This window comes from Leguminivora glycinivorella, chromosome 23 (assembly GCF_023078275.1).
Source record: "Leguminivora glycinivorella isolate SPB_JAAS2020 chromosome 23, LegGlyc_1.1, whole genome shotgun sequence".
In the NCBI taxonomy this organism is placed as follows: domain Eukaryota; kingdom Metazoa; phylum Arthropoda; class Insecta; order Lepidoptera; family Tortricidae; genus Leguminivora; species Leguminivora glycinivorella.
Window position 1 is genome coordinate 4,572,171 of NC_062993.1, and position 22,627 is coordinate 4,594,797.

Consider the following 22,627-nt stretch of genomic DNA (forward strand, 5'->3'; position numbering starts at 1 on the left):
TCCATTTTTTTCATGTTTTACAATGTTTGCATTATTAAATAGTGTCTACCGGTTATATGATGGTAGCGTTTTAGTGGATACATTAGAACAACAATCTCAAAATCATAGTGTAATAATGGAAATAGTGGATCAGTTACAATCGCCCCCCAGTCGAGATTTGCTGTACCTTATTATAGCTTATTATAGGAGCGCCACTTAAGTATACGACTTTCAAACCAAAAATATTTTTCACCACACCAACTGGTAAAGGCTCAGGCCCCGTAGCCGAATGGCATTTCTCCGACGCCAAACGAAAGCGATACGCCGCTGGCTCTGTCGCGCCTAGAGATGGGTAGTGAGTAAATACTCACGAGTAAATATCGAGTAAATACTCAGTATTTACTCAAAATACCCGTATTTACTCATTTTTACTCAAATTGGTGGGTATAAACTATTTAGCGTCCTGAAATGGAAATACAAATTAGAAATATTGGTGTATTTTGTTATCGACTTCTAAGTTAAGTAATCAAATTTATATGAATTTTATTTTAAAGACGTGCTCTCCATACATTTAACTATTTTTCTCAAAAATAAAATTCAAAAATTACCAGTATGTTATACATCATCTGATAGGTCTTTAAAAATTAATTGAATGTTTCTAAAAAAGTTTTTTAATAATATGAATAGTTTTGGAATAAAACGATAATTTAAGGCCGAAATAATGTTTATACCTTTATACCTTTCGAATTCGTTATTGGAAAAATATCCAGAAAACGTCAAATTATTGCCCATAGAATACAAAACACAAAACTAGTACTTTGAACGTCATCAGCTGAGCCATTTTTGAGTTTTCTTTAGAAAACCCTTAATAAAAGGTCGTAAGTGCCACATCAACAATCACTTTCGAACGTCATGCCGTTATCTAGAACATCGATTTTATTTAAGTCTCATACTTTTACTGTAAATACCTGCTTTTTTAAAACAGAACTGCGAACTAAACATTATCACTATTTTTTTCTCACAATGATTACCTCTTTTTCAACAAACTAAGAGTCCCATAAGCTTCTGATAATATAAATAGCATTTAAACATGTCCACACAGTTAAAATAAATACGACTAAGTACATAAATCTCATTTTTTTAATTATTTTTAGGTAACAGTTTCTACTCACCCAAATGAGTAAATACGAGTATTTACTCGGTGCTTTGAGTAAATTACGGGTAAATACTCAGTATTTACTCACCCCTACCCATCTCTAGTCGCGCCAATACGCAAGCGCGATAGAGATAGATATCTACTAGCGCTTCGTTTCGTGAGCGTTTCGTGAGCGATTGTGCCATTCGGCTAGCCACCCTGGAGTTATTGACACGCTAAGTAGATACATTTGATTGATCTATGGTATACAGTGCGTAAACTTAATAAGGGCGATAAATGAAACCAGGCATATAATTCAATATTGTTATCATTAATTAAGAGGTGTTTTTAAGATACTCTTAATTTTCAGCCCATAATTATTTTTTGAAAAATTTCCCAGCAGCAATGTACTGTAAACGTGGTTGCGATGACAATCAATGACAAACTGTCAACGAGCGTTTAACGCGAGTGTGTTTGCATTACGTTGCGGGCCGAATTAATTTGTATGGATGAAAAAAATATTTCAATTGTAAGTAAAAGGTATCTAATTCCATTTTTTATGTCCTATACTCACCACCGTTAAGAGGTTCGTCCGTATTAGGTTTACACCCTGTATATGAAATCTGTGATCTATTAGTGCGTAAACTACCGTACAAATAAGTAGTCCTACGGCTATGACGGATCATTTTTTCGCGGTTTCGGATCAAACGCAGTGCGAAACCTCTCTAACGTACCAAAATCTCCATATGAAACAGAACGCGACCAAATCGATGGCCAAGTTCCGCCGTATAGTCAACCAATTGGAACCAGCAGTAAGAGATTTCTTACAATCTGATGTATAACGTCACTATGACATAGTTCTATAGTGGCCTAGGGTTCCAATTGGTTGACTGTACACAAAAGCTCTTAAAACAACGTTTTTGGGACGGCTTTAATCGTTTCCCGATATCCATTCGCTGGAACGATAATTTTGTTTTAACGCTAGAGTACTAAATTTGATTTTACCGTACCGTACTAGGGCAATAAAAATAGGTCAGTAACAGTTTGAAAATTTCAATAAAGTATGCAAAGGTCGATTAACCAATTTGGACGTGCACTTGATTTAAAAAAAAAGTCATTTTAAATATGGGCCATTTTTTTTTTCAAAGTTGTCCACCCCACTTTTTTTGTAACATGGGTGTTTTTTACGCGATTCATACTCTTAATCTCGAGGTCTTTCGATCCTGATAGGAGAAAAAAAATGTTTCAAGACTGACCATAAATTTTTCATACCTTCCATTCCGTTACCGCCATACTAAATGTATGAAAAAATGGTAATTAGCGGTAATACGTGCGACTTTTGTTCCGGAGGTCGCGGGTTCGAACCCCGGCTCGCACCAGTGAGTTTTTCGGAATTTGCTAGTTGCTTTTCGATGAAGGAAAACATCGTGAAGAAACTGGACTAATTCCAATAAGGTCTAGCTACCCGTCGGGCTGGAAGGTCAGATGGCAGTCGCTTTTGTAAAAACTGGTGCCTACGCCAAATCTTGGGATTAGTTGTCAAAGCGGACCCCATGCAGGCTCCCGTAGCATATGCCAGGATAACGCAAGGAGGAAGATGATTGTCAAATAACACCGTTTTAATTAAACATAGTAATGCAATTATTAGCAGTAATAATACATTTCCCAGCAGAATGGAGGTTTGGGCCAAGATTAAAGCCGTCGGATCGCATTGCGCCTAATTCTATACGAGAATATACTCAGTATACTTACTTGTACAGAAGCTATGCAGCGGCCGTTCCACAATGGCGTCGCACTGTAAAGGAATCTTAGCTATTTATTTAGCTTTAGTTTTAAGTTTAGCCTACTAGCTAGCTTGTTAGCTTCCAGGATATACTTAGTATACTTACTTGTTCAGAAGCTATGCAGCGGCCGCTCTACAATGGCGACGCACTGTAAAGGAATCTTAGCTATTTATTTAGCTTTAGTTTAAAGTGTAGCCTAATTCTGTATGAATATATACTTAGTATACTTACTTCTACATACGCTATCGGCAGTTCTGCAATGGCGTCGCACTGTAAAGAAATCTTAATTCTGTATGAATATATACTTAGTATACTTACTTCTACATAAGCTATCGGCAGTTCTGCAATGGCGTCGCACTGTAAAGAAATCTTAGCTATTTATTTAGCTTTAGTTTGAAGTTTAGCCTAATTCTATATGAAGATATACTTAGTATACTTAGTATACTTCAGCGGCCGTTCTACAATGGCGTCGCACTGTTAAGGAATCTTAGCTATTTATTTAGCTTTAGTTTTAAATGTAGCCTAATTCTATATGAATATATACTTAGTATACTTCTACATAAGCTATGCAGCGGCCGTTCTACAATGGCGTCACAGTGTAAAGGAATCTTTGCTATTTATTTAGCTTTAGTTTTAGTAAAGTCATTATAGTAGGTATTTTCTGATTATATTTATTATTATTTATTTATGTACAAAAACGGTTTACACCAATATTTGCATTACATTTATATATACATACTTAAATAGGTACACACTAATACTCATGTAACGGTGTAGGAATTTAAGAACTTCAACTTTTCATTCATTCATTCACACTCTCACAAGCAAGGCACCTGGACGCCAGTGTAGTCCATGTATCATAAAAAATCTATACTAGGATATACTTACTTCTACAGAAGCTATGCAGAGCGGGCGTCCTATGTTGGCGTCGTAGTGTAAAGGATTCATGACTATTTATTTAGTTTTATTTTTTAGTTTTCTATTCTAATTTTGTACAACGATATATAGGGTACTCTTTCAGAAGTTATTAAGAGGCCGTTTTACGATGGAAAAATTGAAATCCTTTATTATATTCCAAAATGTCTCCAAAACCATTCTAAACGCAACTCGTCGACAAAATCCATAATACCCATTAAACCCAGCGACCACTGTAGAGCGTTGCATCGGTCGCAGCCACGGCGCAGACGCGGACGCCGCGCCACCAAACAACCTGTTGCAACCAGGCCAGCGTGCACATGCACCGCGAATCGCGAGCACACCGAAAAACACCGGAAATCACCCCCTAAATTAAAAAAAAACTTTTCCAAAATTCAAAATTTTTCATAAAAAAAATTTCGAATCACTCCGGTGTGCAGAAAAAAAAATCGTGAAGTGTAAAGTGGTTTAATTACAAAGTTGTTTCAGAATTCGGTTAGTACATTTCGAATTCGGAATTCAAATTTGGTACAGCGCAGCGGCAGCAACAAGTGGTCGACTGATGCGTCTCCCGGTAAATGTGCCACTGTTATACGGCTTTGCATGCCCGCTTTTGCAGGATTACGTTGCGTTCCGGTTAAATTTGGTGTTTCACTTTATTTGCCCTGTTAGCTTATTTTACGCTTGCCCGTTTTGGGCTACGTTACTCCTGTGTTCGAATTTTGAGTTGCTCATTTTTTTATCAGCTTTTTAATTTGTGAGTTTACAAACGGCCAGTGTTTGTTGTTGGCGGAAAATTTAAGAAAAAAATGATTGTATACTTTTTAAGTGGGTGGGGCACCGATTGAATTTCTTTTGTCTTAGTCTTTGGTCGCGCCATCTTAGGTCGTTCGGCAAAAAAAAGTGTCATGGCGGCTCCTAGATTCGAGTTTTTTGTCTCACAAGCACACAATGATACCAGTAATTGTGTAATCTGAAATGTTAATTCTTTTCAACAATATGTCTATTAATACTGCTCTTTGTCATTGTTTTTATTCCTAATGTTGTTTTGTCACGAAACGCATAATAATTAGGGGATTTTAAATGTGATTTTTAAATTGGTATATTTATAGGTTTCCTGGTTTTCTTGGACAATAGGATAATAACTATTTTGCTGTCAGTTTGTTGTGTCTTTGAAACTGGACTGAAACAGTTTTAAACGTATTTTGAATAACACGGTCACCTATTTAGTGAAGTTTGACCGATAAAACTTTGACTTAGCTATTTTTTTACTAAAATTTGGAACATCGTGTACATTTGGAACAATGTTTTAGACATTTTTTTCTTAAGCAACGTTTTAAAAATCATTTCAAGAGGAAGGGAAGCTGCAGAAGTAGACTTTTTTACTGTTTTAGACAGATATTGTATAACCAATTTGGGAAGTTTTTTGAAATTTGTTATATGGTTTTAGGAGAAAACTTTTCAACTTTTCGCGTAGTCTGTTACTAAATGACATTTATGAGTTTTTGTATTTAGGTATATAAAATTACTACTTATTTTTCGAAAACGCCGACGGTAGGCGTATAAATGTGTTTATAGATTATATACAAAATAGGTGTGTTTCTGAATTATCACTCATTCATTTATTCCTTTATAAAACACTGGCTTTTTCCCGCGGCTTCGCTCGCGTTAGAAAGAGACAAAAAGTAGCCTATGTCACTCTCCATCCCTTCACTATCTCTACTTAAAAAATCACGGCAATTCGTCGCTCCGTTTTGCCGTGAAAGACGGACAAACAAACAGACACACACACTTTCCCATTTAAGTTAAAAGATATTGCGAAAAAATATTTAAAATCGAGGTTCCGCTCTCGACTATTTCCTCCTTCAACACTTAATCAATTGGAACGAAATTCGAGAATCTGAATAAAAATGTAATAATCTGTGTCGGACCGTTTAGTTTTTTTAGCTAGTTGTTACCAATCTTGAGTATTACTTACACCTTTTTTGCGCCATAATAAAAAAGGCCGTTTTTGGAAAATTTTGATTGGCTCTAGCATCTTTATTAATAATAAAAATATCAAAAAAATCGAAACGGTCCGACACAGATAAAAATAATAATAATCTGCGTTGAAAAAATTATTGCTCTATCTTCAAAAACCAGGGAGGAAATAGTCGAGAGCGTTTTTATGGAGAATTGACCCTTCCTGTATCGTCTTAATTGTAATTGCTTCAGGTTTTCCTTCGTTGCGAGAAAGTTGTGAAGTTCTTGCTGTCAAGACTTCGTAGTTTATAAACGATGTGGGTCTGCGTATTTTGTTCTACCTCTACAAACGGTTGTAAACATTAAATAAAAAAACCTCGACCGCGACTCAGTGGACCGATTTTCATGAAACATGGCTAAGAACACTCCCGACTAACTCAACTTTCAAACGAAAAAAACTAAATCTAATTCGGTTCATCCGTTCGGGAGCTACGATGCCACAGACAGACACACACACAGACAGACAGACAAACAGATAGACAGACAGACAAACAGACAGACACGTCAAACTTATAACACCCCTTCGTTTTTGCGTTGGGGTTTAAATACACATTAAAATATTTTCAAATAAAAATAATTTGATTTGATCTAAAATTAAATGCGGTTGTTTTAGTACAAGTAATTTTTTTTTCAACATTTGTAAGATTTAATTTATTTTTGGAGATATTAAATGAGAAATTAATATAACAATATTCAATTCTAAATATTTGAATTGGCAAAAAATTATACCTAGTTTAGTTTTTTTTCTAAGACTTTTTAACCATTTTGTCCCGTTATCCCCTATATTTTTCTGTTTTTGGACTAAAGTTATCGAGCCTATAAAATTCGTCTATCCCTTTCTATCACACCAATACGTCGGAAAGGGACAAACGAACTTTATCGGCTTGATAACTTTAGAGAACGTTTATGAATAAGGGGGACTATCCATCACGAGTGTTTTTTTTTTCTTTTTTTTTATTATTATAAACTGGCCAGTGATTGACCTTAGTCGCACCTGATGGAAAGTGACGACAAGGCCTAAGTTTTAGCTCACTGGTTCAGTAATAGTCACCCAGACTGTTTTTAGCTTTCGTTACGTGTATCATAAATCCACAGTATACCAAGTAACTTTATCACTGAACAAATTGACAAAAACGGAAAAACAATGGCTAATAAAGATAAAATTGCAAAAACAACATGGCCCCCGCGGCGCGTCATAATTTGGATCATGTCACGCGCAGAAGACGGATTCGCGAAACATCTGTTTGTGATTCGCGTCGTGTCTAATGTAAATAGAGCTCCAAATGTTTTACAATGTTATAGTAAATAACACATAATGGGAAACAAATAGACCAAGCAAACGTATTTACTTAGTGTGTCAAATGAACTCAGTAAAATCCACTGAGTTGTCCGTCTGTATTCACAGCTTGCAGCTTTCGGGCGTCAGTTTTTGTAAGTTAAAGTCAACAAAAACATAAAAAACCGGCCAAGAGCGTGTCGGACCACGCTCAGTGTAGGGTTCCATAGTTTTCCGTATTTTTCTCAAAAACTACTGAACCTATCAAGTTCAAACAATTTTCCTAGAAAGTCTTTATGAAGTTCTACTTTTGAGATTTTTTTCATATTTTTTAAACATAAGGTTCAAAAGTTAGAGGGGGGACGCACTTTTTTTTCCTTTAGGAGCGATTATTTCCGAAAATATTAATATTATCAAAAAACGATCTTAGTTAAACCCTTATTCATTTTTAATACCTATCCAACAATATATCACATGTTGGGGTTGGAATGAAAAAAAAAAATCAGCCCCCACTTTACATGTAGGGGGGGGGGACCCTAATTTTTTTTTTCCATTTTTTATTTTTGCACTTTGTTGGCGTGATTGATATACATATTGGTACCAAATTCCAGCTTTCTAGTGCTAACGGTTACTGAGATTATCCGCGGACGGACGGATGGACGGACAGACAGACATGACGAAACTATAAGGGTTCCTAGTTGACTACGGAACCCTAAAAATGCCTCGTTACGTAATATTTCATTGCAATAACACAAAACTTGTGAACACTCAAGGGCCTAAGACATATTTAAAATGACAGGCAAGTAACAACTTCAGTATACAATCTGACACGCTCGGTCCCTGTACAAATAGATGAACTTGTTCTGTGGGAGACAAACTATCTTAGGCACATTATGAGCCGACATCCCAAAAATCATCCCATGATACGCAATGCGCTATAATATAATGTAACAACGTACTTAGTGATTGTACAAGCACTAAAGCCTACGTCACTCGTTCGAAATAAATGATTATTGTCAGGAGGGCGCTGTTATTCTGATGTATGGGATGACAGTTCAGTATAGTATGATGAAAATAGTTCTAATGAAATTCCGCAACATGGCGCGTAGTCATAATTATGTATATTTCTGGTCAGGCTTTATTTCTATTCATCTTAAGAAATCGTCTCTATTTAAATTTGGTAATATTTACCCCTAGAAATTTCGCAGATCTGTCATTGGAGGCCGAGGTGGAGCAGAGGTCAAAAAACATTATTGTCATGTGATCAGAAGCTTAGATCTTGCTTTAACTTTGTTTAACGCAGCTGTCTGAAATTTGAGGCTTTCCGGTCGGAGGATAGAAAAAAATCTAAATAAGAGGCACATCTCGGACACTGGCGATCAAATATATGAAAGAGGCGCGTTCCTAGCACACAGTCTAAGCTCGTATAGGTGAACGCGTACCATGCTTGTATGAGTGAGATATGACAGGTCGATTGTTCGCGTTTTTGAGCGGGCGGCACTTTCAGCGGGGAGCGGGAGTGGCCATACTGTACGATAGTACTCTTTATTATACTGTGTAAGAGGATAGAAAGGTCTCATTGTAACTGGTTTTACAGTACCATTAATCGTTCATTGTATAATGCGGGTGTCATACTTGTCACTCGCAACCGAAACGTCCGTCCAAATTTCACGCTAAAAACGCGGGCGGTATTGACAGGAGTATTTTTATCATTTTAACAAATTATTTTAAGGTAAATTTTATATAATGAATTCGGTTTTTAAATATACGTTAAAAACGAACTGAAAAAAGGCACAGGGATGATTCGGTTTATTTAGGCTGGTTTTAGTGTCGAATGTTACAGTTTCGTTTTCTTTCAACCCCTTATTTGCCAAGAGTGGCACTGAAACCTGAGTAGTTTCATGTGCTCTGCCTACCCCTTCATGGGACACAGGCGTGATTGTATGTGTGTATGTATGTATGTATGTTTTAGCGTCACGTGGACCGTCCGCGCGGAGCGATCCGCGCGACCAATCCGCATCACTCTAAAGTGCTCCCTGAAGTTAACACATATTAGTCCAAGTGATCGATTTTTGAATTTCGAACGCACGAATTCGCCGTTCGAAAGTCTGTGGAAAACGACGTAATGCTATTTTTGAAAAAGGACGGCTAGTAATTTGAAAACTAGTGGTAATGACCACTCGTTTTCGATTCTGTTAGTAGAATTTAAATCGCTACACATTTATTTTACGAAATCGAATGGCCGAGATTCAAAAATTGGCCCTCAGTGCGGATCGCTCCGTGCTGTCGGTAATGTCGGTCCGCATGGCACTACTAGATCCAGCCTTAAAATGCATTTTCCTTTTATTTCACACATCATCATCATATTCTTAAGAGCCATTCTTGTCGCGCCGAGCGCGATGTAAATTGGTAAGTGGTATTGAATAGGTTACTACTTTGTCATGTGGCAACACGGGCAGCTCGAATGACAGCTCCAATGGCGGGACGGAAGCACATTGGCGCCATTGGAAGAAACGCAAGGTACGTGCACGTGGCGTGAGACGGCGCGGGGTGTATGAAATGAGGAGTACATGTAGCGCCTCCACGCCGTTACAGGAGCCTGCCCTGGTGAGTGTTTACACACATATTTATACTTGTATAATCGACAATACTAGCTACATGGGAGTGGAACAAAGGGTTAGCCAACGGCCTTTGGTTAACGTAGTTTCACTAAGTCGTAGTCCAATCCTGAGGTGTCTACCTAGACAAATAATACAAGGACATTGGACTGGGGAGCGTAGGGCTCCCCGGAGTGTGTACCGGAAGCACACAGGCAAAGCATGTAGTACGGTCGGTTATGAGTTGGAGTAAGGGTCGGGTCTAGTGGGGGCAGGCTTATGGAGGACCCCGTGGGGGCAGCGCCCCCACGTCCAGGTGGTGTGTAGGACACCAGAGTACTATATGTTCAGCTAGTACTTAGTCTGGAGGCGAACCGATCGTACAGGGAGAGTCACTCTGGATAGGCCAGTAGACTTGACTCTCATTAACAGACGTGCGATGCCAACTCTGGAGTAAATATACATATAACAGTGTGGTCGAAAGCGACCCCTTCTCCTACTCTCATGTAGCATGGCGTTATATGTATTACTGATATGATGAACCCTTGTTGCCCACGCGGATCTATACCCAAGTCGGATTCAGGCATGTGTGTTACACAACGTCGGGTATAAAGGGGGCGACAATTCTCTTGTCTTTGGAGTAATCACCTTCCGTTCTTTTCTCTGCCGCTTTTCTAAGGTCCTACTATGTCACTACGTTGGTCTTCTCTTTAAATTGGTCTAAAAACGCACGCCTCGGTCTTCCCCTGCCTCTTTTATTTTTTATTCGCCCTTCGATTATTGATTTTATTTCACTCACACGAGTGAAATAAATAAAAAAAACAAAATCTCTCTAAATAATAGTTTATAGTAACAGAAATAAAAAAGAGACAATTGTCTGTTACTGAAGCTTGTATTGACTCTTTTTCTTAATATTGTAAAACAGTGTACGAAAAAATTTTGTGGCATTTTTTAAACTCGTATTACTACTTCAAAGTACAATACAGTCACGTTCATCTTACGCGAACAGGAATAAGCAAACAAGCTTCTAATTTTAAGAGCACAAATGTGTTTAGATGTTACTGGACGCGACTGTACGTCACTTACTTAAAACGTCATACGTGGTCAAAACCGCTAAGGTAAGGTATCTTAAAAAGATACAGGAGGGGTCAATTCTCCATCATACAAACGCTTTCGACTATTTCCTCCCTGGTTTTTGAAGATAGAGCAATGATTTTTTCAACACAGATTATTATTATTTTTATCTGTGTCGGAACGTTTTGATTTTTTTGATATTCTTATTTTTAAAGACGCTAGAACCCATCAAAAAACTTCAAAAACGGCCTTATTGATTATGGCGCAAAAAGAGGTGTGATATTCAAAATTGGTAACATTTTGCCAAAAAACTAAACGATCCGACACAGATTATTTCATTGTTATTCAGATTCTCAAATTTCGTTACGATTGATTAAGTTTTGAAGGAGGAAACATTCGTGAGCGGAATCTAGATTTTAAACAATTTTTTCGCAATATCTTTTAACTGAGTTGTTCTGAATGGACATTGTTTTTTTTTCGATAAATCTAGTTAATAACACTAGTACATTTAACTAAAATTCCCAAATTGAAAGGGGGGCTCCTTTCCATTTTAGCATTTTCGCTCCTGTAGCGTCTTAAGGTAAGAAAAATGTTTCCTCGCGGTAAATAAGAATAATTGTCCAGTTATGAGCTAATTGCGTAAACTATAGCCTTTATCTTGAGCGCTGACATTTTTACTTAAAGAATTTAAGTCTTCAGGAAGTGACAAACAATTTGTCTTAACGGGGTACCTAGCCACCGTCACAATCGCTTATTTTTTTTTTTTTTAGGTTTGCCAACAGGTGTAATACAAAGATACATATACATTAAATTTACTTATAAGATAAGCTTGCTCGAGTATTCACCCAATTACAGGTAAACACGGCATGCATGTTTCAAAAATTTTCTCAATCCTAAGTAGCAACTTAAGTTTAAATGGTCTAAATAAACTAAGTAAATAGGTACAACTTAAAATACTGATACTATAAGTATAAATCTAGTTTACAAGGAGGTAGAAATTGTTATATATGTAATTAATTAAAAAAAAAAAAAGATGTCTTTACATATCTAGATTTCTGTGCCCCTCTTCCTTGGCACGATAGAGAAAACCACTACCTATTAGGGTTGGCTAGGTAGGTATATCGTACTACACGTCTACACGAGATACAGGGCTATTAAAGGGCCAATTTTTTAAGGGGCTCCACACGGTTTTCATCGATATTTGACAAGTTTTGAGCCGAAACTCCTAAATTTGCACTACAGATAGAATTATAAGATCAACGGCCATTGGTTCTTCAAAGTTTTATCTATATTGTTAAGAGCCATATTTTGGAAAAAAAATAATACTTATTTTTTTATGATTTTTTTAAACATGGTCTAAAAAAACACTTTTATCGAAATTTGATTTTAGTGAAGGGTTACATACATGAAATTGACATGTTTGGATTCACCTTTGACTTTTCTAAAACTCCAAGAGAGATTTGAATTTTAAAGTAATTAAAACAAAAGTTATGACCAAAAAACTAATTTTTAACCCTAAAATTGTTCAACTTTGATGCCAAATATAACAGAAACCATGATCTGTGAAGTAATTATGAGATACTATTTTGTTTAAAGACGATGCTGTTAATATGATAGCCCTTAGTAACTATCATAATATCAGTGGATTCAAATCGAAGGTCATTGGCGCAGGTAACGCCCTTAAACGCCCAAATTGTCAAAATAATTTTAATTAATCTTAATTAAAAAAATTTAAACCTATGTCGACAGATGGTAGTCTGATGCACTGTGACTACACAAGTAGGTACAGTCAACCAATTGGAACCCTAGGCCACTGTAGAACTATGACACAGTGACGTTATTAATCGGATTGTAAGAAATCTCTTACTGCTTGTCATTTTGACATGGTTGTAGAGTGGCCTAGGGTTCCAATTGGTTGACTGTACACATAGCTAGTACGATAGTACACATTTTACTTTGACAGTATATATGTAACTCTCTATATGTGAGTGTGCACGGAAAAACGTCACACTTTGTCGATTGCTATAAAGCCGCTTTGTCAGTTAACTCATATAAAGATACAAGTAAATCTCGCCCTAATGGTAGCCGACAAAGCGGGACGTTTTACTAAACACACCCACACATTATAGGTACTCGCCGATCGTTTTTGCTAAAACTAAAAAAAATAACGAATTTATACTGTAAACATTAAATAAATGTCATATACAAAGAAAAAGTGACCAAGGCCTCCAGTGTTCCGAGCTGGAATCGAACCAGCGTACTCCGCTTACCGGGCGAATGCCTGAACCACTCGGCCATCGGTGCACGAAGGCAAGGGTCGAAATTTCCAAGTATATGACATTCCCGAGGCTCGTGGAGCCCTCTGCCATCCCTGAGGTAGAACAGTGTGGTTCGAAAAAATACAAATTAAAATATTTTCTATGAAAATAATTTCATTTGTTCTTAACAGTAATTTATACTGTGACAGAAAATCTAACTTAAACCAGGTCATTGTTATTTCTTTGTTACAATAATTTGATAAGACCCACGTGCCTTTGTAAATACAAAGTAATCAAAAATTAATGTTCTGTGTCAAAAAAACTCATATAACATATGTAAATACAGCTCTTATGACCTTTTTTAAAATTAGGATGCATATATAGAACACTATGTATGAATCATAGTATGACTCAGTAATGTAACTTGATAAAATTACTATTGTTTTACGACTTCGGTCATTTGAAATGATATTTTCATATCCGCTTATACGGAAGTAATGAAAATGATGGGAATATACTAATTTCAGTCAATATTAGATGAGTCTTTTTTGTTAAATCTTGTATATTTCAGTATTATTTTTAGAAAGTATGATTTTTAGGTGAAAAGAAATGTATTCAAAATTTCTAAACGTATTTTTTTTATACTACGTCGGTGGCAAACAAGTATACGGTCCGCCTGATGGAAAGCGGTCACCGTAACCTATGGACGCCTGCAACTCAAAGAGTGTCACATACGCGTTTCCACCCCATTAGAAACGTGTACACTCCCCTTTGCTGTGTTAAGTATACGTACACAGCAAAAAGCTTTTTTTTTACTTTACTTTTTACTTATTGGTCAGATTCGAACTTAGATACGTTCAGTAATATAAGCTCTAGATACGATGAAGTTTGGATATGTTACTGTGATATCGGATCCATGTCGTATTAGGAGCTGGTTTTTGACGTATCTAATAGTTCGGATCAGGTCAATTTTATTAGAACTGAAAGGGCTCATAATTATAAATTAAATAGAAATAGAAATAATTTATAATGAATAACATAAGTGTACAGTGGTTATTCTTAAAGACTAAGCATTTTATAAGGGATGATTTATACAAATGCCTGAGCTAGGATAGTTCCTGCCTTTCAAGCAATAACAAGGACTTAATTGGTAAATTATTTTTAATTATTCACTAGAATAAAGCTAATTATTTTAATTATAAATAAACAAAAAACATATTACAGCAGGTTCTCAACTAGGTAATTAACTATTTTACAACCATAAGCAAAATTTCTGTATCATCGTACCTACGTCATACAATAAACATAGCTATATAGGTGGATATGAGTAATACGTGTTTTTCTTGTGTTAATTACTAGCTTTTGCCCGCGGCTTCGCTCGCGTTAGAAAGAGACAAAAAGTAGCCTATGCGACTCTCCATCCCTTCAACTATCTCCACTTAAAAAATCACGTCAATTCGTCGCTCCGTTTTGCCGTGAAAGACGGACAAACAAACAGACACACCACTTTCCCATTTATAATATTAGTTTGGATAGTATGGATAACATTATATTTCGTAACATCAAAGAAAACAGCCCAGTTATAAGGATGGATTAATTAAGGAAAACGGATTATTTAAAATAAAACTTTATTTATAACTGTATTAACAAGGCCAACGCGTAAGTGATACGCAGTTGAAAGCATCCATACGCTATCCTACACTCTACTTATAAATAAATAAATAATAATAAATAAATGAAAATGGTCGTGCCACGCTCTATTGGGATCGATCTATTATCACTGACAGGACTATTGTAGCCAATAAGCCTGACATTGTGATAATAGATCGACTGCAACGCCGGGCAGTGCTCGTTGACATCACCATCCCCCATGATGAGAATCTCGTAAAAGCCGAGAAGGACAAGTCCAGTAAGTACCTAGACTTGGCTCACGAGATAACCGCCATGTGGGATGTTGAATCAACGATCATTGTTCCGATAGTCGTTTCAGCGAACGGTCTCATAGCGAAGAGTCTCGACCAACATCTTAAGAGACTCTCGCTAGGTGGCTGGATCAAGGGTCAGATGCAGAAGGCGGTGATCTTGGACACAGATCAAGAAGGCTTGTGTTGTGGGTACTCAGGCAACGATATATATAATATACAAATACTTATATACATAGAAAACATCCATGACTCAGGAACAAATATCTGTGCTCATCACACAAATAAATGCCCTTACCGGGATTCGAACCCGGGACCGCGGCGCAGCAGGCATGGTCACTACCGACTGCGCCAGACCGGTCGACAAATACTTATAGGTAGACTTTCTTGCGAAACTGCAAAGCGCGCGTTTCAGGCCCCGTAGCCGAATGGCATTTCTCCGACGCGAAACGAAAACGAAACGCCGCGAAAGGTAGTCTGGCTCTGTCGCGCCAATACGCAAGAGCGATAGAGATAGATATCTACGAGCGTTTCGTCTCGTGAGCGTTTGTGCATTCGGCTACGCACACAGGACACATGAGCATTTTTTTTGCCACTTTTATGAAATGTAATATTTTTCAAAAAAATTATGCTATTTCTACTCAGAATCACTAGCTTTTCCAATCTTAGTAGTTAAAAAAATTGTCCCATACGACATTTTCTTATTTAGTTACCATTTTCCGTACATGTTGTGCGGGGTAACAAAAGAGGAAAGTAACAAAAAAGTATGGAAATTCTAGGACACTTTTTGTCTCCCAGTGAGATTGAAAGTACTCGTGATTCTGAGTACAATTGACCTAAAATTCCCTAAAAAAAATAAAAAAAAATGCTAAAAAAAATGCTCACCTAGCCAACGTCACAATCAGTCGTCGTAAGCGTATTGTAGCTATCTCTCCCTATCGCTCTTCTGTATATAGTGGCGCGACAGAGACAGACTGAATTTCGATCGGCACGTGGCGTAAACTATTATTATTTCGACTGCTTTATTTTTTTTTACGGGAGGAGTAGACAGGTTGCCAGATGTTAAGTGATCACTGCCGCATAGACACCTGAAACAGGGTTGGAGGTGCGTTGCCGGCCTTTAAGATGGGTGTACGCTCTTTTCTTGAAGGTTTTAAGGTCATATCAGACCGGAAATTATGTTCCTAAGATGTACGATACTTAAGTCACTGTGACATGAATAATAAATGATCCATCAGATTCAAAACATACATATATATATACAATCACGCCTGTATCCCATAAAGGGGTAGGCAGAACACATGAAACTACTAAAGCTTCAGTGCCACTCTTGGCAAATAAGGGGTTGAAAGAAAACGAAACTGTGGCATTGCAGTGACAGGTTGCCAGCCTCTCGCCTACGCCACAATTTAACCCATATCTCATAGTCGCCTTCTACGACACCCACGGGAAGAAAGGGGGTGGTGAAATTCTTAACCCGTCACCACACAGGCAAGATCAGATTCAAAAGTGACGTTTATTTCAATGGAAACATCATTTTTGAAATATTTTATCCAGTTTACATAAAATTCAAATAGAGCTATTTACCATTGTCATTGGTATATAGAAAAACAAAAACAAGAATCCCTTTTAAAATTATTATTCAAGTTATTCAGTCAATGCAATTTACAGAAGATTGTTCTAATTGCGAAATAAATTAAACAAACGGAAAAATCCTTCTAAATCATTGAATAAAATTACTAAATAAACATGAGGTCAGGATGCTTTAACAAAGACATGAGACGCTATATATTTATTTATAACCCACAATAGCACTCACTAAATAATATTTTTGTTTTCTATTTATTTGCTAACGCCAGTTGTGTCAACCTTATCCTTTCAAAAACCCAGCAGAATAGAACCGTTCGAATATCCGACGTAACGCCATCTATGTTTCGCGGCTAAAATTTTTAACAACCATTTTCTTACAAGAACTCAACACATGGGCGCATCCCTATGCACTATGCACACACAGGCACACAGAATACACAATCGAACGCACCCACACGCCGAGAAAAAAACGATAAAAAAGCGCACACAAACGCAACCTTCAATACCAACACACCAATACGAACGTAATTATGTTCTATTTTCAAATTTTAAAATTTGATTTTCGAACGTCGGGCGTGCTATTTTTGGGCAGAGGCGTTTTTCTATTGTTTAATGTGAAATTGAGTATTAGAAAAAGGTTTGATAAATAAGTTGAACTGAAATGCACGAGGTTTCGTATGATCGCGGGCACGCACACATAGACGGGTGTACGCGAGCGAAATGCAGTCTGTGTGCAGTATAGCGCGCTCGGACAGTCGTGATCGTTGTGAGCTCGCGTCTTAGACGAGTTAGAGGTTTTTTTTATTAATTTTGGTGACCTATTAGTAAAAGTTAGTGCTGTTTTGTGAAACATTGATACAATGATTATTTGTTTATTATTTTTACATACAATTAGATAGAAATATTCATTTAATATGTTCAAAGTCAATTTAATTAATTGCTGCCAAATCTGTGTATAATCGTTTTTATAAAAGTATTTAAAATATTTTTTTGTCAAATATAAGTTATATATCAAAAACGTTTGAGTAAATAAATTTTATTTTATATTTGTTAGACTTTCTATAATTAATATATTAAATCATATTATGACGTAAATAACTACAGATTATTCTAAAAATATGTACTTAATAAATACGTTATAAGATTTTTAACTTAATAACTAGAATTAATTATTTTTAAAATATCTTTTGGATTTTATGCATACACAAATAAGTTTATGAAAATTATCACCAAAATTCTGCAGTAAAAACGTATTTTCAACGCATCTTTGATCCAACCCGTAATTTAGTTAATCCAACGCTTTCCACAAACTTGCCATTTTTCCAAGTCTCGCCCACCAGCAAGTATCAAAACGTGCGCCCGTATAGCGCGATCGCAGTAAATACAAGGTAATGGCTAAGTACGCACGCCGAGTCGCCGCGCTCTCGGTGCAGTTGCAGTGTCGTCTATGCACAAGCGGCGGAGAGTCGCATCCCACCCACAAACGCTAAAAAAACACCCCCAAAACAAAAAAAAAATATAAACAAAAGACTATATTTTCCTAAAAACTTACCATATCATTCGAGAGAAATATTTTTTCAAGTTTAAAAGTGACATATCAAAACGGAATCTTAGGACCCTTTTAGTATATGATAGCGTATTTTGTGACAGCCGTGATGTGTATGTTAAGTGACAGTGCCGTATACGGATAGTGTACATGACAACGTGAAATTCGAGATTGGATTTTTTTCCTTTTTTTACAAAATTACCACCGAAGTGTCAAACTGGACCGAAGAAGAGCAGGCCACCTCTGACGTATGTGAGTAAACTTTTGAATTTGGAGCGGTTTTTTGAAATTGGAACGCGCGCTTTCGAAGTCCGTTAACTAAGTTTGTGGTTTCGAATTTGGAATAGATGGCTTCCGTTTGACGTAAGTTGACTCTGAAGTCAATAATTATGTGCCCTTAATCTTACGTTCTCCTTGACTTAGCGGTGTCGCTGTGTGCGTAACGTAGCTAGTGTGCGTAGGGTTCACGCACATTTTTTGTGTTTTTCTTCAGAATCCCCACCACTCGCCCCACTAGTCGTTATCGTTTATCTATCCCACTCTTTTTCTATAACTATTCCGTTTTAGCGCGCCTGTGTGAATTTGTTGGTGTGTGTGAATTACAACCTATATTTTGATCGAAGGCCAATGACGGAATAGAAAACTAGTTTTGAGTTTCGCATCGCAATTTTCTACGATTGAATCGTTCAATTGAACATTAAATGGATGTGTTTTTATATTTATGTCGACAGTAAAAGTTTCATTTGAACTTAAACACGGAATACTTTAAACACCACTACACTAAATAAAACCTTCTGAAATAAAGCTAAAATTATTTATGAATGAAATGAAATGAAATGAAATGAAATATTTTATTTGCAAGAAATGTGGTACATTAGATTAGGTGGTAGGTAAACATGCATTATTTTGATCGTCACATTTCGCCGAGGGTGTAGGCATGCAAATTTTTATTATTGACTAGAAAATTGACTTACGACTACATATTTACAAGTAGAGACGATATAGTACAACGCCAACGCCATACTGTTAAATTATAATACTTATGTCACAAAATGTTACAACATGCCAAATTTATTAGTAGTTTTTTTTTAATTTACTAATGATTTATTAGTAGTTTTTTATACTTAAATATTAATCATTTTCTATTATTAATGATTTTAAATGAGCAGATTAATATAAACGCGATCGCGAACGCGAGCGTAGGCTAAAATGTTACCGACGGAACTTTTTTTAAGCTTCCGCCGACAACGATTCTTTATTTTATAATTTTTTTTTTTTTTTTTTTTTTTACTATTTGATTATGATAAACGATGTTTTATTTGTAGTAAATAAATCGAGTTCGGTTAATTTCAATCGAAAGCTTTTTTATTCGTTAGTATTTAATAAAATAAAAAATATTTTTTTTTATTAATATTATTTCTAATTTGTTTTAGTTATTGAACACGTTAAATGAATAATTATAATAGTTAAATACTACCTATACATACATACATACAATCACAATCGACTCATATGTAGATTCCATAATTTTAAAGCACTTAAAGCTTTTAATTTATTTTTTATCAATCAAATGAAACCATGTCGAAATTATCTTTTGACCTCATTATTTTAACCCAATTAAGTAAAAAACGTCGATCGGAAAAATAACGATGCATTTTGTAAACGGGTCACGGAGCAGGAAGCGATACTGCACTTGGGCGTAAACTTGTTGTTTAGGTACTTGGGAGTAATGTTAACTTTTTTACTAAATTATAATTGAAAAAACATTAAATCCTGCCATTTATGTTAATAGTAGAAACTTGTCATAAAAACTATTCACCCTGTTTTTATTAAATTCCGTTAACTTTATTAAGGGACGGTTCTTCAGATCAAATACAATTAATTTCTCTAAGAAACTAGAGTCTTAACTCTTACGGTTATCAAGTTATTAAAAAAATAAAAATAATTACTGAACACGTGTATGACAGCCTTTACCACTTCCCAATATTATTTGTTTTGACATGTGCCGTCAATAACTTGACACTAACTTGAATATTATTCTTAAGGGTCTCTCACACTAATTCATTCATTTATTAAGTATGAAAACGATGTTTTTTTTTGCAAATTTAACTAAAAGTGTTATACAGGGTGGTTCCTGATAACGAACCTAACGACATGTCGAATTTAACGGAAAACAAAAAAAACACGGTGTATTTACTACTTACTGTTAAACATATTTTATTTACATTAACAAAATTTTGTTTTCTAATATTATACCTAATTAATGTATGTAAAGTTGAATATAGTTAAACACTTGGGTAAATAACTTATTTTATACCTTATTCAATAACAGACAATTCTACAGTTAAAATACAACTATCGCAACCATAAAATGATAAGAAATTAATATGCAATGCAATACATAACAGTCCCCCTATTATTTTAACGGTAATTTAAACTATAAAATTCCTACTTTAAATAACTATCAGCACATTGACATCTATCACACATCGTCCCTGTCACACGCTATACGCTAGAAAGAGACGTACGATAGTACAGTGTCAAAGTCCTTGGTCCCTCGGCCAAGGCGCCTTACGCAACTCACGCGCAGCTGTCAATGTTACAACCTGACGCCATCTTGGATCTAACGTAACCTATTGACCGAACTATTTAGGTGTCTGTTTGAACACTGTTGAGTCGATTTTTTTACGATATTTAACGAAAATAATACATAAATATGAAATAAATATATGTACTGGTATTCATGTATTCTTAATGTTGATACATACTTGCTGTAATACACATAATTATTACTCACTACATGCCTCAATTCGTTATGAATCGTTAGTCTCAGTCAATTATTTTAACTTTTATTTTTGTGAGAAAGCGATATCAAGGCTAAAACTTAGGAAGATTAACTAACATAGACATTTATTTTATGAACAAGGGGGATAGTAAATAAAATACGCAAGATCGGTCTTGTATTTACAAATAGTGTAAAAACGATTAAATATATGCTAAATATTTAAATATTAATCCTGCATGAAATAAAAAAGGAATTAAAAATAATTTAAATTTAGCAAAAAGTATCAAAACCTATCCTAAAAGTCACAAATAACCGTTACGCAACCTCATTCAAAATCCGAACTCGAAAAAAGCGTTCCAACATTCAAATTCCTATTAGAATTCAAATTTAGAACGGCCCCGAGTCCTTGGTCGGTCGGCCAAGGCTCCACTCAGGCGCAGACTGTCAATGTTACTACATAACCTACAACCGATCCGCCATCTTGGATTTGAACTAGCTCTGAAGGTTGTCTTATTTGCGCTGCGTTTAGTTCGCTACGTCTATTTTAAACGCTTCGCTTTTACGATCTGTTTTATTCGATGAAGTTTTATCATATTGACTGGAGGTTTTTATTGAATTATTCAATGTATTTGTCGTTTTTGAATTTTTAACAGGGTTTCAGGAAATGCTCAGAGAAAATGTGTTTATGTATGCTTATAAATATGTAATAAAATATAATGTAAAAGGTAGTATTTTCAACAGTTTTTAACGTATTCTCTTGAGAAAATATTATGATTTGGAGCCTGTCGTGTCTTATCTGCTGCTGCGCGCCCCCAAAAGTAACAAAATATATATTGAAAATAAAACTCAAAGGTACTAAATAAAGTGAACAATAGAAATTCACTGTATAACAAAAAATATGTATTTAATTATTACTCTATCGAAACGCTGTGACGAAAACTTTACATCAACAGTCTAAAATAATAGATTATATCGATTGACGTATGTTCTTAGTACACAAAGGATATACCTACATAATGTCAAGCTACGTATATACATATAACTATAGTTAACCACAAGTACAAACAAAACCTCAACACGTGTTTCGCCTGAGACATCCAAGCAAAGTACATTTTGCACGTGGGACACAAAACTGAGGAAATCTATAAATACTGTCATTTATGTTTTAGGAACACAAATTTAAAAGCTTAAAGAGACTTTCTATTTACATTCTTTCCCCCTTATTCAGTAACGTACTCTAAAATTATCAAGCCGATAAAGTTCTTTTGTCCCTTTTCGACGTATTGGTCATAGTCACGTGTGATAGAAAAGGACGAACGAACTTTATGAATAAGGGGGTTTGTCTCTAAGTATTTATGGTTCCGTACCAAAAAAGTACAGAAGGAACCCTTACGGTGCGCCTCTGTCCATCTGTCACATTACTAAATATCTCGTTTTACAATATGCATGGCAAGTCAAAATGTGTTTATGTTGGTGTGTTTTGTAGTTATCACGAATAAATAATTGATTGATTGATTGATTGATTGAATAACTCAAAAAGGTAATCACGATAAATATTCCGGTCGACATCGATTTCTTAAAAAAAAAACACATTTTAGTTGCACCTGCACAAACTCTAGTCGTAGTAACATAACAACATGTAAGCAAATATAAAATCATAACATAATAAAATAAATAAAATAAAATAAATAAATATTATAGGACATTCCTACACAGATTGACTGAGGCCCACGGTAAGCTCAAG

The 22,627-nt window shown here is 35.7% G+C and overlaps 1 protein-coding gene across 5 annotated transcripts in view; it reads left to right on the forward strand.

The window, feature by feature from the left end:
- LOC125238454 (mushroom body large-type Kenyon cell-specific protein 1) overlaps positions 1-22,627 on the forward strand; it is a 327,977-nt gene that overhangs the window by 126,613 nt on the left and 178,737 nt on the right. The window contains exon 1 of one of the 5 annotated variants that reach the window (XM_048145809.1): positions 17,955-18,350. The exons of the other annotated variants lie outside the window; for them this stretch is intronic. The gene's annotated coding sequence lies outside the window, so the exon portion shown is untranslated. Of the gene's footprint in view, positions 1-17,954; positions 18,351-22,627 lie in introns of those variants that run through there. 5 annotated transcript variants of the gene reach the window in all.